Consider the following 13133-nt stretch of genomic DNA (forward strand, 5'->3'; position numbering starts at 1 on the left):
CTAATATTCAGTGCTTAAGTCATTGTCAGATGGAAAATCAGTTTTGTGTTACCCTAATATTCCAAGCATCTCCAGTGCATGATTTAAAAAGTATTTTTAGGCCAGGCATGGTGGCTCATTAGCCAGGCGTGGCCGTGCATGCCTGTAATGCCAGCTACTTGGGAGGCTGAGGCAGAATAATTGCTTAAATGCAGGAGGTGGAGGTTGCAGTGAGCCAAGATAGCACCACTGTACTCCAGCCCGAGTGACAGAGCAAGAGTGTCTCCAAAAATAGAGTATTTTTATGACTTTACTCTTGTACATTTTTCTCAATTTCTAAAAACATTTTAATATTTCAATGTCCTGACTAATCTCCTTAAACAATAACAGCAGAACTTTTGGCAAAAATTTGAAAAGACATATATAAAATCCACAAATAAGAGTTAAGTCCTCCAAACCATATAATCATGAAGTCATAGGCTTTTAATAATGAGCAAAATAAACACATACAAAATTTTGCATATACACACATAGTACAAGGCTGAAGTATATTGACATTTATCTCAACATTTGCAAGTATATAAAATATTGGAAGCCCTGGCCAGGGCAATCAGGCAAGATAAAAGGCATCCAAATGTAATAGGAAGAGAGGACGTCAAACTATCCCCATATGCAGATGATATTCTGTATCTAGAAAACCCCACAGTCTCAGCCCAAAAGCTCCTTGAGCACATAAACAACTTTAAAGTTTTGGAATACAACATCAATGTACAGAAATCAGTAGCATTCAGTTACCCTAACAGCACCCAAGCCAAGAGCCAAATCAGGAATGAAATCCTTTTCATGACTGCTACAAGGAGAATAAAATACCTAGGAATATAGCTAGCCAGGGAGGTGAAAGATCTCTACAATGAGAACCACGAAACACTGTTCAAAGAAATCAGAGACCTAAATGGAAGAACATTTCATGCTCAGGGACAGTAAGAATCCATATTGTTGAAATGGCCATACTGCCCAAAGCAATTTAAAGATTTGATACTATTATCAATCTACCAATGACATTCTTGACAGAACTAGAAAAACCTAAAATTCATATGGAACCAAAAGGAGCCTGAATAGTCAAGGCAGTCCTAAGCAAAAAGGACAAGGCTGAAAGTATCATGCTATCTGACTTCAAACTATGCCAAAGGGCTGCAGTAACCAAAACAGCATGATATTGGTGTAAAAATGGACACGTAGATCAATGTAATGGAATATAGAGCCCAGAAACATGGCCACACACCTACAACCATCAGATCTTTGACAAAACTGACAAAAACAAGCAATGGTGAAAGGACTCCCTATTCAATAAATGGTGCTGGAATAACTGGCTGGCCACATGCAGAAAATTGAAACTGAACCTCCTTCCTCATACCATATATAAACATCAACTCAAGATGGATTACAGACCTAAATGTGAAACATAAAACTATAAAAACTCTGTGAGAACCTAGGAAATACCACTTTGGACATAAGAATGGGCAAAGATTTCATGACAAAAATGCCAAAAGCAATTACAACAAAAGCAAAAATTGACAAGTGGGTCCTAATTAAACTAAAGAACCTCTGCATGGCAAAAGAAACTATCAACAGAGTAAACAGGCAACGTACAGAATGGGAGAAAATATCTGCAAAGTATACATCTGACAAAGACCTAATATCCAGAAAATACAAGGAACTGAAACATACACACAAAAAGCAAACAATCCATGAATAAGTGAGCAAAGGAAAGAACACTTCTCAAGACACACATGAAGCCAACAAGCATATGAAAAACTCCGTATCACTGATCATTAGAGAAATGCAAATCAAAACCACAATGAAATGCTATCTTACCATCTCACACCGTCAAAATGGTTTTTTATTTTTATTTTTTATTTTTTATTTTTTGGGACAGGGTCTCTATCGCCCAGGCTGGAGTGCAGTGGCACGATCTCAGCTCACAGCAGCCTCTGCCTCTGGATTCAAACAATTCTCCCGCCTCAGCCTCCCAAGTGGTTGGGATTACAGGCGTGTGCCACCATGCCCAGCTAATTTTTGTCTTTTTAGTAGAGATGGGGCTTCACCATGTTGGCCAGGCTGGTCTTGAACTCCTGACCTCAGGTGATCCACCTGCCTCAGCCTCTCAAAGTGCTGGGATTACAGGTGTGAGCCACTGCACCCAGCCTTCAGCATGGCTATTATTAAAAAGTCAAAAAATAACAGATGCTGGTGAGGTTGCAGAGAAAACGGACTGCTTATACACTGCTGTTGGGAGTGTCAATTCATTCAACCATTGTGGAAAGTGGTGTGCTGGTTCCTCAAAGAACTAAAGACAGAACTACCACTTGACCCAGAAATTCCATTACTGGGTGTGTACTCAAAGGAATATAAATTGTTCTACTATAAAGATACATGCACACGTATGTTCATTGCAGTAAAATTCACTATAGCAAAGACATGGAATCAACCTAAATGCCTATCAGTCATAGTTTAATACCATAGAATATTATGTAGCCATAAAAGAATGAGACTGTGTCCCTTGCAGGAACCTGGATGGAGCTAGAGTCCATTATCCTTAGCAAGCTGACACAGGAACAGAAAACCAAATACCTCATCTTCTCGTGAGAGCTAAATCATAACATATGGAAACATACAGGGGAACAACAGATACTAGGCCTATCAGAAAGGGGAGGGTAGGAGGAGAGTGGTTAAGAAAAAACAACTGTCAGATACTATGCTTAGCATCCAGGTGCTGAAATAATCTGTACACAAAACCCCCAAGTGACAAGTTTACCTATATAACATGCCCATGGACCCAAGAACCTAAAATAAAAGTTAAAATATTATTTTAAAAAAACATTATTGACTATAATGCATACATTTTGGGATTTGTATGTTTATTATCATAGCCATGTGTATTTTTCCCCACATGGAAATTAAAAAGAAACTGAAGAAACTTTTTTTTATTGAGAAGTTCATATGCAATGGAATGTCATAAGGTAACGCTCAAGAACTTTTTGTTTGCTTCCAGGAGATTTTGCTTATAGAAAATTGTTAGTGAAACAACCTCAGTTATTTCCCTTCACTTCAGTGCATCACATCTTACCTGCAAAAGAAGACGTTCCCACTCCCAGGGAGGGGTGAGGCCAACTCCTCCCTACAGCCAGCACAGACGTGATTCTCCTCGTGTGCAATATGGCCACATTAGAAACCCAACAAAATCAGTATCATCCAATCAAATATACCAAGGAACCATCAGTGGGTTTTAGTATTGGTATCTCATTTTCAACTTCAGATTTTAGAAAATTAATATGAAGAAAAAAAATCTTTTTAAAAAGAAAATTATAGGCTTCCTATAGGGGCTGTTTGCCAAAATGTAAAGGTAATTGAGTTGCACTGAAACCAACCATTGCTTCGTTTGATTTTTCCTGGAGCCAATAATTGTTTGCTTCATGTATTATAAATTCTTATTTTTCTTTATGCTTCAAACCTCCCAGGAAAAAATACTCAAGGTGAGTCTGTATTCTTTCCATAACATAGGTTTGGCCTACCTTAAAGGAAATCCTCACCTGGGACATTGCTTGTAGAAATACTGAAACAGGCAGGGCAAGGCATTCTTGCAAGTGTGCAGCACTTTCTGCCTGAAGTGCTGCTTTTCTGAAACCATCTCCCAATTCTGGCTCCTATACTCCGCCATGCAATGAGAGGGCTAATCTTTCAGACATATGCCTACAGCTTGGAGCAGACCAGGTTGGAGACTCGGGACAGGTGGCTGGAAGCCCAGAACTATATGGACAGTATGTGCTCCTGGTAAGACGTAAAAGTTATCTCAGTTCTATGTTACTTTATTCTAGAGTCTCATGTTTATTAGCTTCATTTTCCTCCTCCTCTGATTTCCTGGGCAATGGGGTCTGTGTCAACAAAGGTCCAGTCAGGAAAAAAACACTCCAGGTACTTCGAGAAGGGGGAATTTAACTTGGGGTGGGTCTCAGCTGCTTTGTTTCTGGGGACTTACGGTGGGGGGTGGGGTAGGGCATGCCACCTCCTAAGGTATGCACCCAGGGCATGTATACTAGGTTTTCCATCCTAGAGATACCCAAATTCCTGGATTCTAGCAGAAAGGGGAAGAAGAAAATCCTCCTCTCCAACTCCAGAACAGTTCTCCTGGGCCCAGAGGCTCGAGAGCCTTGCTCTGTGTATCAGTGTCTCCTGAAGAGCAGGTCTGACTGCTGGCTCTCTGTTGAGGCTGGACAGGACTTAGACCTCAGACTACCTTTGTTACACTTTCTTCTTGAGTTTTGCACCCCAACCAAAATTGCTTCTCCAAATTACAAAGCAAAAATTCCCATTCTGTATCTGTGCATGTACGTAGGTACCTTTGGGAGTGACAGAGTGAGGCATTGTCTGTACGACGGGCAAGGCCCAGCTGAAGCAACAACAAAAACTATACAGAAAAGATCAGTATTAGTATAGGTATATGTAAAAATGAAAATCTCAAACCCCCTTCCTCTATCATAGATCTGTTTACATGCCCATTTTCTTCCTATTCTCTTGACCTCCTGCACCTAAAAAAAGTGGACCGTGCTTACTAGTCCCCAAGGCCATACCTCTCAATCCCAAATGCATAGCCAAGAGGCTGAATATTGGTTCAAGCTCCAGTACAATAAAGCCACCAGAAGCTTGGGAAGGTCCCAGGATTCAAAGAGCCATTGGCCTTTTAGTTATTGCTATGAAAGAAAATACTTCAACATTTAACAGGTTAAAACAACAAACATCACTATGTACCCCATAAATATGTACAATTGTGTCCATTTAAAAAGTTTTTAGTTTCTAAGGATCCAAACTTCAGGAATAGCTTAATTTGGTCCAGGCTCTGGAGGCTGCAGTCATACTGTTGACTGGGACCTCAAGCATCCAGGCCTGAAGGATCTGTCCCAAGCTCACTCACATGGTTGTTGGCAGGCCAGTGATCCCAGAGGGAGAGAGAACCCGAAACTGAAGCTGCAGTGTCTTTTATAACCTAATTTCACAAGTGGAGTGCCATCACTTCTGCTGCATATTGCTCACACAGACCAACCCTGGTACAAAGCAAGAGGGGACTACACAAGAGCCTGAATACCAATAAGTGGGGATCATTGAGGGCCATCTTGAAAGCTGGCTGTCATGTCCTCTGATACCTCCTACCCAGCTTTTGCAAAGAGTAATACCAGAGCAGGGAGGTCCTATTCCACTTAACAATCAGCAGTAATTGCTTTTCATTCAGTTCCTGTTCCTTATCCTCCTCCAGGGATCATTGTGAACTGAAGGGATGACTGACATTCTGGAATCCCATGGAAATACCACCGAAAGCTATTAACTATAATCATGGCAGATCAAGTGAGTACATGTGTAGAATTTGGGAGTTAAGCACTATATTGGAAAGTTGAGGTCTTTGATGTATAGCTCGTCTAAGATCATAAATTGAGTTTAGATCTTAGCCTGTATTGGAAGTTTTAGGGTCAGGGGAGTGTCTCACTCCGGGACATTAGACTGGAAGTGGCTACACCTACGATGAGGCCTTGCATGGTAACCTCATTCCAAATAGAGAGGGGCAGGGCTCTCATCTGGGCCAGAGCAAGTGTAATTCAAAAGAAGCCCTTTAATCTTTGGTGGACGTAATGCCTTTTGGCTATCACAACTCCTCCTCCCTCCTCTCAAAAAATATATATATTCTCAAAATGCTGCTCACGAATTTTTTGCTTCTCCTGGGGAGCTATAGTTCTGATGTTGCAGGCAATATAGTAGAGAAAAGGATTTTTATGCTTCCTTTGGAGTAGTAAAATCAACCAAGGCCTAGGGAATCCAAAGGCTAAAGTAAGACGAAATTTTGCAGCATGTGGAGCAGAGGTCCTGATGTATTTCACTGGGTTTCTGAAGCATGAACTAGGGGCAGTCTAAGATACCAGAAATAGTCAAAGGTGTTCTTCCTATTCCTTTACTCAACAATCAACACAGAATAGTACAGGTCACTACAATGTGTGGGGATTTCTCCTCACACAAAACTAGTCAATTATCCAGCAGACACAGGCTGGGTATCCTTTAATTCAATTCTGATGTTATCTATCTGGAGATAGCATCAGATACCACAGGCTGAGGGCTCAGTCCCACAAGACTGCCCCCCACTTCAGGTATCAGCTGCAAGTAGGTTGCCTCCTACACTTCTGACCAACTGGCTATGTAGCAGGAGTTCTCACAAGCCCCTCCTTGGACTTGATTAATTTTTTAGAGTGGTTCATAGAACTCAGGGAAACGTTTACATTTGCCCATTTATTATAAAGGAGATTACACAGGGTACAGGTGAACAGTCAGATGGAAGAGACACAAAGGCGAGGCATGTGGGAAGAGCGTCCATGTCCTCTCTGGGCAACATCTTCCAGGCACCCCCGTGTGTTGAGTTTAGGTATCCAGAAGCTCCCTGACCTTGGACCTTCTGGGTTGTTATGGAAGCTGCTTTATAAAGGCATGATTTATTACATCATTGTCCATTGGTGATCAACTCAACCTTCAGTCACGTTTCCCTCTCAGGAGGCTGGGGATGGAGCTAAAAGTTCCAGCCCTCTAATCTTGTCATGATCTTTCCAGTGACCAGTTCCCAACCTTGAAGCTACTTAAGTGACTCAGCCATCGGTCATCTCATTAGTATACCAAAGACACTTCAGAAACTCTGGAGATTCCAAGGATTTTAGAAACTATAGATGTGTATGTATATGTCTGAAAACTGAGAAAAAGAGCTAATATATATTTCACAGAATCACAGTTGGCTTCTGTAGTTATTCAAGTTGGACTTCTGAAAGGCTTAAGAGAAGCAAATGGTAAAGGTCAATGAGGTTACTGGACATCTGCTATGTTGAAAAATATTTTATATCAGGATAAGCTAGATTGTACTATAGTAACACAACTCCCAAATTTTGACGGCTCAAAGGTTTCTTTCTTTCTCATACTTCGTGTCTGTAAGGGGTTGACCTGAGTATTCTGCTCATTATCACTCAGGCTGGTGAAGCATCTACCATTTTGAACTTGCCAGGTCATAACGCCCATAAAGAACACTCTGGAGAACCTCCCACCAAAAACCAAATCCTCAGTCCTAAATAGACATTGTTTCCAGTCATTTCTGCTCATCATTTTGGACTTAATGAGTTATGTGATCCCAACCAACCAGGAACCAGGAAATAGGGTTTTTTTTAAAAATATGTGCCTGGAGTGAAGAAGGTCAATATTGGTGAACAGCATTATTAAAGACCACAACTGGCATCCTATGAAACTGAAGCCCAGATTTTCTCTTTTGCTTTGTCTACCTCAATTCCCCCAGATCGCACTGCATCTGTGTTAGTGTCTGTAGCTGGCAACAGCAATGTGAGGCTAGAGACAGTAATATATGCTGTGTTCTGGAAACATTATACTTGTTTAGGAAATGCTATGGTTGTACCTAGATGGTATAGGTCTAGAACTGGTGCTATGACATCCATAGGTTCGATCTACCATTTATTTGGAAGACTACCCTTAGGAATAGTAGAACAGAAGAGACTCAGGGTTGGAATTTAACAGTGAAAGTGCTAAAATAATTTCCATCCCCTCCAGTGGAAGACATCCCAGGATGCCGCCATTGGAGAAGGGCCCACTCTTCCAACGCTGCCTGGTGCCAGGTACTTAGGGAGTATAAAGTCAAGCTCATGGCAGGAAAGAGAATGCAACTCAAATGGCTCAAGGGAAAAGGACTTAATGGAAGGATTTTCAGAGGTGTGGGCAGGATTAAGAGAATCAACCAGGTTGTTGAGGCGCCCAAGGCTAGCATCAGTAGGAACCTGGTAATCCCTTGAATCATAAGAAGAAGAAATAGTGCTATCTTAGTTCATCAGTGCTAGAACTGGGGAATAGGGGCTGCTGAACAGATCTATGCTTATTCAAGTACAGAGCCACTGCCAGAAATGTGGCCCAAAGCAGGAAGAAAGCTGGAAGAAATAGCTCATCTTCTTTTCCCACCTGTCAATCTCCTCTCACTGTCTCTCATTGGCTGAACCTGATAAGCCAGCTAGGAAGGGGGCTCCAGTGATGTATTTTGCAGTCACCAGCTTCCTGGGCAGAGAGGTGCAGGAAATGATCTGAGAAAGATGAGGAATGGGGCTGGGGCTAGGGGAGTAAGCAGACTCAACACAGTGAGACTGTCCCTCGCTGAGGTTGAGCAAAATAAAATTACAGTGACTTTTGGCCTTTAATTTATCTAGGATTTTCATTTTCCCAAGGGAAGGGAGATTTTATTTTCTTCATGGCAACAAATAAAGGGTTCATTACTGGTGCTTAAATATCTGAGAGAATTTAATAAAGGGAGAAGATTCATATGGTTTGTTTGGGACATTTTTCACATTGAGCATTCTATGTTTGCTACTTTAGGTGCCCACTGTTCTAGCGAAACAGGTTTATCCATGGCAGGCAACAATTTGAGTTAAGAAATAAAATTGAGGGGTCAATATCTGACTATGAACTTGGGCCAAATGTGTTGGTTTATCTATTTCAGAAGCTTCTAGACTAGAGCGAACAGAAGAACTGCCCATTTCTCTGGGCTCAGGAATTTATAAAAGTCAGTCGTACTAGGAAGCACCCTTAAGTGTTTACCTTGAAGGGAGAAACTTGCCCAAGTGAAGGAGGAGGTCTCATTCCTGGTTGACTATAGCCTTGAGTGAGGACAATAAACCTGAACTCACGGTTCTGATAAAACACAAAGCAGGTAAATGTTGATGAGGAAACACTGCCTCCACTCCCACCAACCAACCATCTCCTTAATCTCCACTCAACACACAAGGAAGACCTGTTACACCTAGAGATATTGCTGAGATGTTGGTTGGGTCTCATTTACTAGTTGATGCAAGGCTAGGTCCATAAGGGGGTCCCTGATTCGGTATACTCATTCTGTCAACTGGAATGAGAGCTCTAGGAAGTTTTTCATGATCTTTATTATTTGAGTGTCTTCACCAAATTCCTTCCTGCTTGCAGTTTGAAGCTCAGCTCTGTTTAGCTAAGTATCTTGGTTTCTAATCCATGGCCTTTGAGAGTGGAGGGTAGATAGCAAGCCATGCCAAAACCTCAAACCCCAGCCTTGTGTTTAATTCAGAGCTCTGTGTTGAAGGTTACATGTCACTGACTGCTGTGGTTTGAATGTCCCTCAAAGTTCATGTGTTGGAAACTTAATCACCAATGCAACAGTGTTGGGAGATGGGGTATAAACAGAGGTGACTAGGTCCTCAGGGCTCTGCCCTCATGAATAATTCCATTATCAGAGTTAGTTTCTGACAAAATGGTGAGTTTTGCCCCCTTTTCTTCCTCTTTCCATGTGATGCCTTCTGGCATGGTATGTAACAAGGAGACCCTCACCAAATGCAAACCCTCAATCTTGGACTTCCCAGCCTCTAGAGCCATAAGAAATGAGTTTCTTTTCCTAGTTACCTAATCCATAGTATTTTGTTATGGCAATACAAGATGGACTAAGACACTGATCTGCCAAGTAACAGAGACACTGAGTTCTGACTTCAATTTTATAAATGTCTCTTGGGGAGCAGGGGACTAGACATCCACTATTCCTTACCCAGTGAAAAGAAAAACTTTTTCTTTTGGTAAGAACACTTTCCTTTTGAAAAACTCTGCTCTCTGACTTAAATCATGCAGTTTGAGTAAGGTTGTCAATCAGAGTCTATAGGGTGGGCACATGACCCAAGATAAGCCAATCGGAACAACAGTAATGATTGGCCCTGCTTTGAGCATATGTTCATCTTTTGCCAGTGTCAGTCCTTGTTGTTAACCTGAATTCTGGTTGGAAACAGCCTTTACCTTTCCTGTAGTGAGGCTGGTAAGAGATGAGCATAAAGCAGCCAGGACCCCATCTCCCACCAGAGAGTCAGTCTTTCACAAGAAAGAATGAATTTGACATTCAAAGCAATAGAAAAATCGGTGAGAATGTTCGAGAAAACATAATTGTCACTCATCCAGTCTTTCCCAGCTGTACCCATGCCCTCCCTGAGGCCAGAAACATTTCCTTCTTGTCTAGGGTAGACTTAATTGGATTTCTGTCACAAGCAACAGAGTCCTGACTGATTTAGTAGAGAAGATGTGTGGCGGTTCTGGGTCCCTGGCCATCGTACAACCTCTGACCTAAATCCCTCACAGTATAGATTATGTAAAGGAATGCCACGAAGTCAACGGTGATCAAAGCTCCATAAATAGGTCGGGTGATGCTTCCCAAAGAAACAATGCCTATTAAAGGCATAGGTTTTCAGAACCCAAAAAGCACCATGGAAGAATTTAAGGAGCTTCAAGTAACAGACTAGTAAAAATAAGGAAATTCTGCAGCATGAAAAATGTCTCACAAGCCATGTTATGGCATTTCAACTTTATCCCACAGGCAATGGGGAGCCACAGGGTCTACCATCTAAGACCCTTAACCTATCTATTCCATCAAAACAACTAATAGGCCTCAGACTGGCACTTCTTGTTTTCAGTGGTAGAAGTCGAGATTAGAAGTTAAAAATAACTGGAAGCAGAATCTGAACTCATTGCATTGTCCTTAGAAGTCTGAGGCAAGGGAGAATGGGACGGTGCTCTTCCTTGGTGATCTCGAACCAAGTTACTGCCTCCCTGACCACCAACCCTACCCCTTACTCCCCATCCCCATCTTCTTATCTGTGAAAGTGGCATTTCCCATTCAGCCCTTTAAAAAAAAAAAAAAAAAAAAGGTTCATTGAGAAACCTTTGCTGACTCATGTACTAACCAACACTTCCACCTAGTGGGAACCTTTGGAAATCATCTCACAGGATCAACACCCCTCTTCCCCACCACCCACTGCACAGCTTCTATAAAAGACAGAAACATCCCATTCTCTGCTTGGTCTCTCAGTGACTATCTCTTTGCTCCCAGTCTTCCACTGCCATGCACATGAACATAGTTCCTTACATGGGAATAAGATTTTGTAACCTGCAAGCAGTGCTCACATGTCAGCCTCTGTGGCCCTCATCCAAAACAGTACATCCGTGCTTCCTGGCTCTGTTCGTCATCTTGGTATAAACATAGGATGGCAATAGTGTACAAACATGGCATTCCTCTGGATCTTTCACTGTCTATTTTGAGTGGCCTTCAGTCCCGTCATATTCCTCCCTAGTAATTTTAGAAATTGTCAATGTCAGTTGACAATGCCAGTCATCTGGGTGACTGTAATGTATGCCATGATTTTTTTTTTTTTTATCAACTATATGTTCACTCACTGGAATGATAATGTTCTTTTGGCATTCATCTATAAATATTACAGCTCCTTGCTTAATGAGATCCCAAAGCCCATGTAAGATACTGGGGACACTGTTATCTATGCTGAAAAGGCCACCATCACCAGATGTTCTCTAGTGTCTAAGCTACTAGTGTCATTGTCAAGGGTATTGGCTATTACTATTACCAGGACATCATCCCCCTCCCCCGCCCCTACCGTCTCCCCTCACTATCAGCAGTTGTCATCAATTGGCTTTCTTACATATTCAGTGTTCTATGAAGACAAAAGGTTTCTGCTCTACAGTCCAAAGACTGATGAAATATTTCTATTGGAGAAAATTATCCCTACTTCTAATTCTACTTATTTCTATACACCAACTTCTATCCACTTTTTTCAAACCTAGGGTCAGAAGAGCAATATGTCTATTGAAACTTTGTATGAAGTTCCACCAAAGTGAGTTTTGCTTCTTCTCTTTTCCAGTGCCTAATTCTGAGACATGGCCAGGTTTGAGGCTGGGTAGGAGAAAAACAACTAGAGAGCCAAGTCTCACTGCTCTGTTTCTCACTTTGAGAAAAGGGCAGATGATTCAGGATCCTGCCTTCTTGATGGATTTCTAGACCTGGGAATTGCCTTGGACATCATCCACTTGCTGTATGCTATGTTCAGCCTGGAACATCACTGAGGGAAGAGGATGGGAGGGGAAGGAAGAGTGGGCAGAAGGGAGAGAGAGACAGGAACAAAAAGAATACAGTGAAAACTCTGTGAAAAAGTAGCAAGTGTCCATATTTTTCAGGTCACTTGGTGGACATGACTTTCTATCTTTCGTGTAATATGGAATCAAAATTGTTGAAATAGACTGATTTGGTCTCCCTTTAATTGTCAGGAGTGAAAGAGTAAAGGGATGTGTTTGTTTTGCTTTGGGTCTATTTTTGGTCATGAATTTTGCAAGATTGCCAGGGATTATGTTTATTTTCTCTTGTTGGCTGAAGATTTCACTCTGTTTTTCTGAGAGGCTGGGCTTGTCTTTTCCACCCATTTCCTGGGAAAGAACATAGAAAAGCAGGCAGTGGAATGGCTTCTGCAGAGGCAGGACTTGAGCTGACCTAAGAGGAGGCAATGGCTCGGGTCCACAGAGCAGAAGGCCTGGCTTTCAATTCTCCACTTGCATCACGGTCCCTGTGTTAAACATTGCTAAGTTGCGGACTTCATGCACCCAGCACAGGCCCTAGGACAGAGTAGGCATGCAATAAGAGCTTGCTGAATAGAACCGAACAGAGAATATCAAGGTTATTGGGAGATACCTAGAGGGTTAATCTGGATCTTCTATGCAAAACTGTAGGAACAATGAAGGAGGAAGCTATTTAGTTGAAAAGAAATATCAGAAACTGGAAAGTGCAAATTCAAAAATCCTGCAGAGACATTTAGAATAGGTCTAAAATCTTAGTGTCAGAAATTGAGAATTTGAGGAAATGTAGTTGAACCTGCTATTATAACCAATGAAGTGGCCGTGTCTTGATTCTGCCACCAGTTTTTGGGCAACACCAGGCAAGTTTTTCTATCTCCCTCACGTGGCCTGATTCACATTGCCCAGGATCCTGTAAGAGGAAGGGAGGCGTCCCCTGTGGCAATGAATGGAGGGGAAGCATTGACTGTGACAGGAACAGGGCATATAAATAACATATTCTCATAGCAGCATTTGGGAAATACAAGGAACCAGAATAAAACTGTGTCCCCAGAGTCTGGAAACAGGGTTTCTTCACTTACCAATGGACTAATATTTTTTTGAGACAAGGTCTTACTCTGTTGCCCAGGCTGGAGTGCAATGGCATGATTGCAGCTCCCTGAAGC

The sequence above is a fragment of the Piliocolobus tephrosceles genome, chromosome 5 (assembly GCF_002776525.5).
Source record: "Piliocolobus tephrosceles isolate RC106 chromosome 5, ASM277652v3, whole genome shotgun sequence".
Lineage (NCBI taxonomy): Eukaryota > Metazoa > Chordata > Mammalia > Primates > Cercopithecidae > Piliocolobus > Piliocolobus tephrosceles.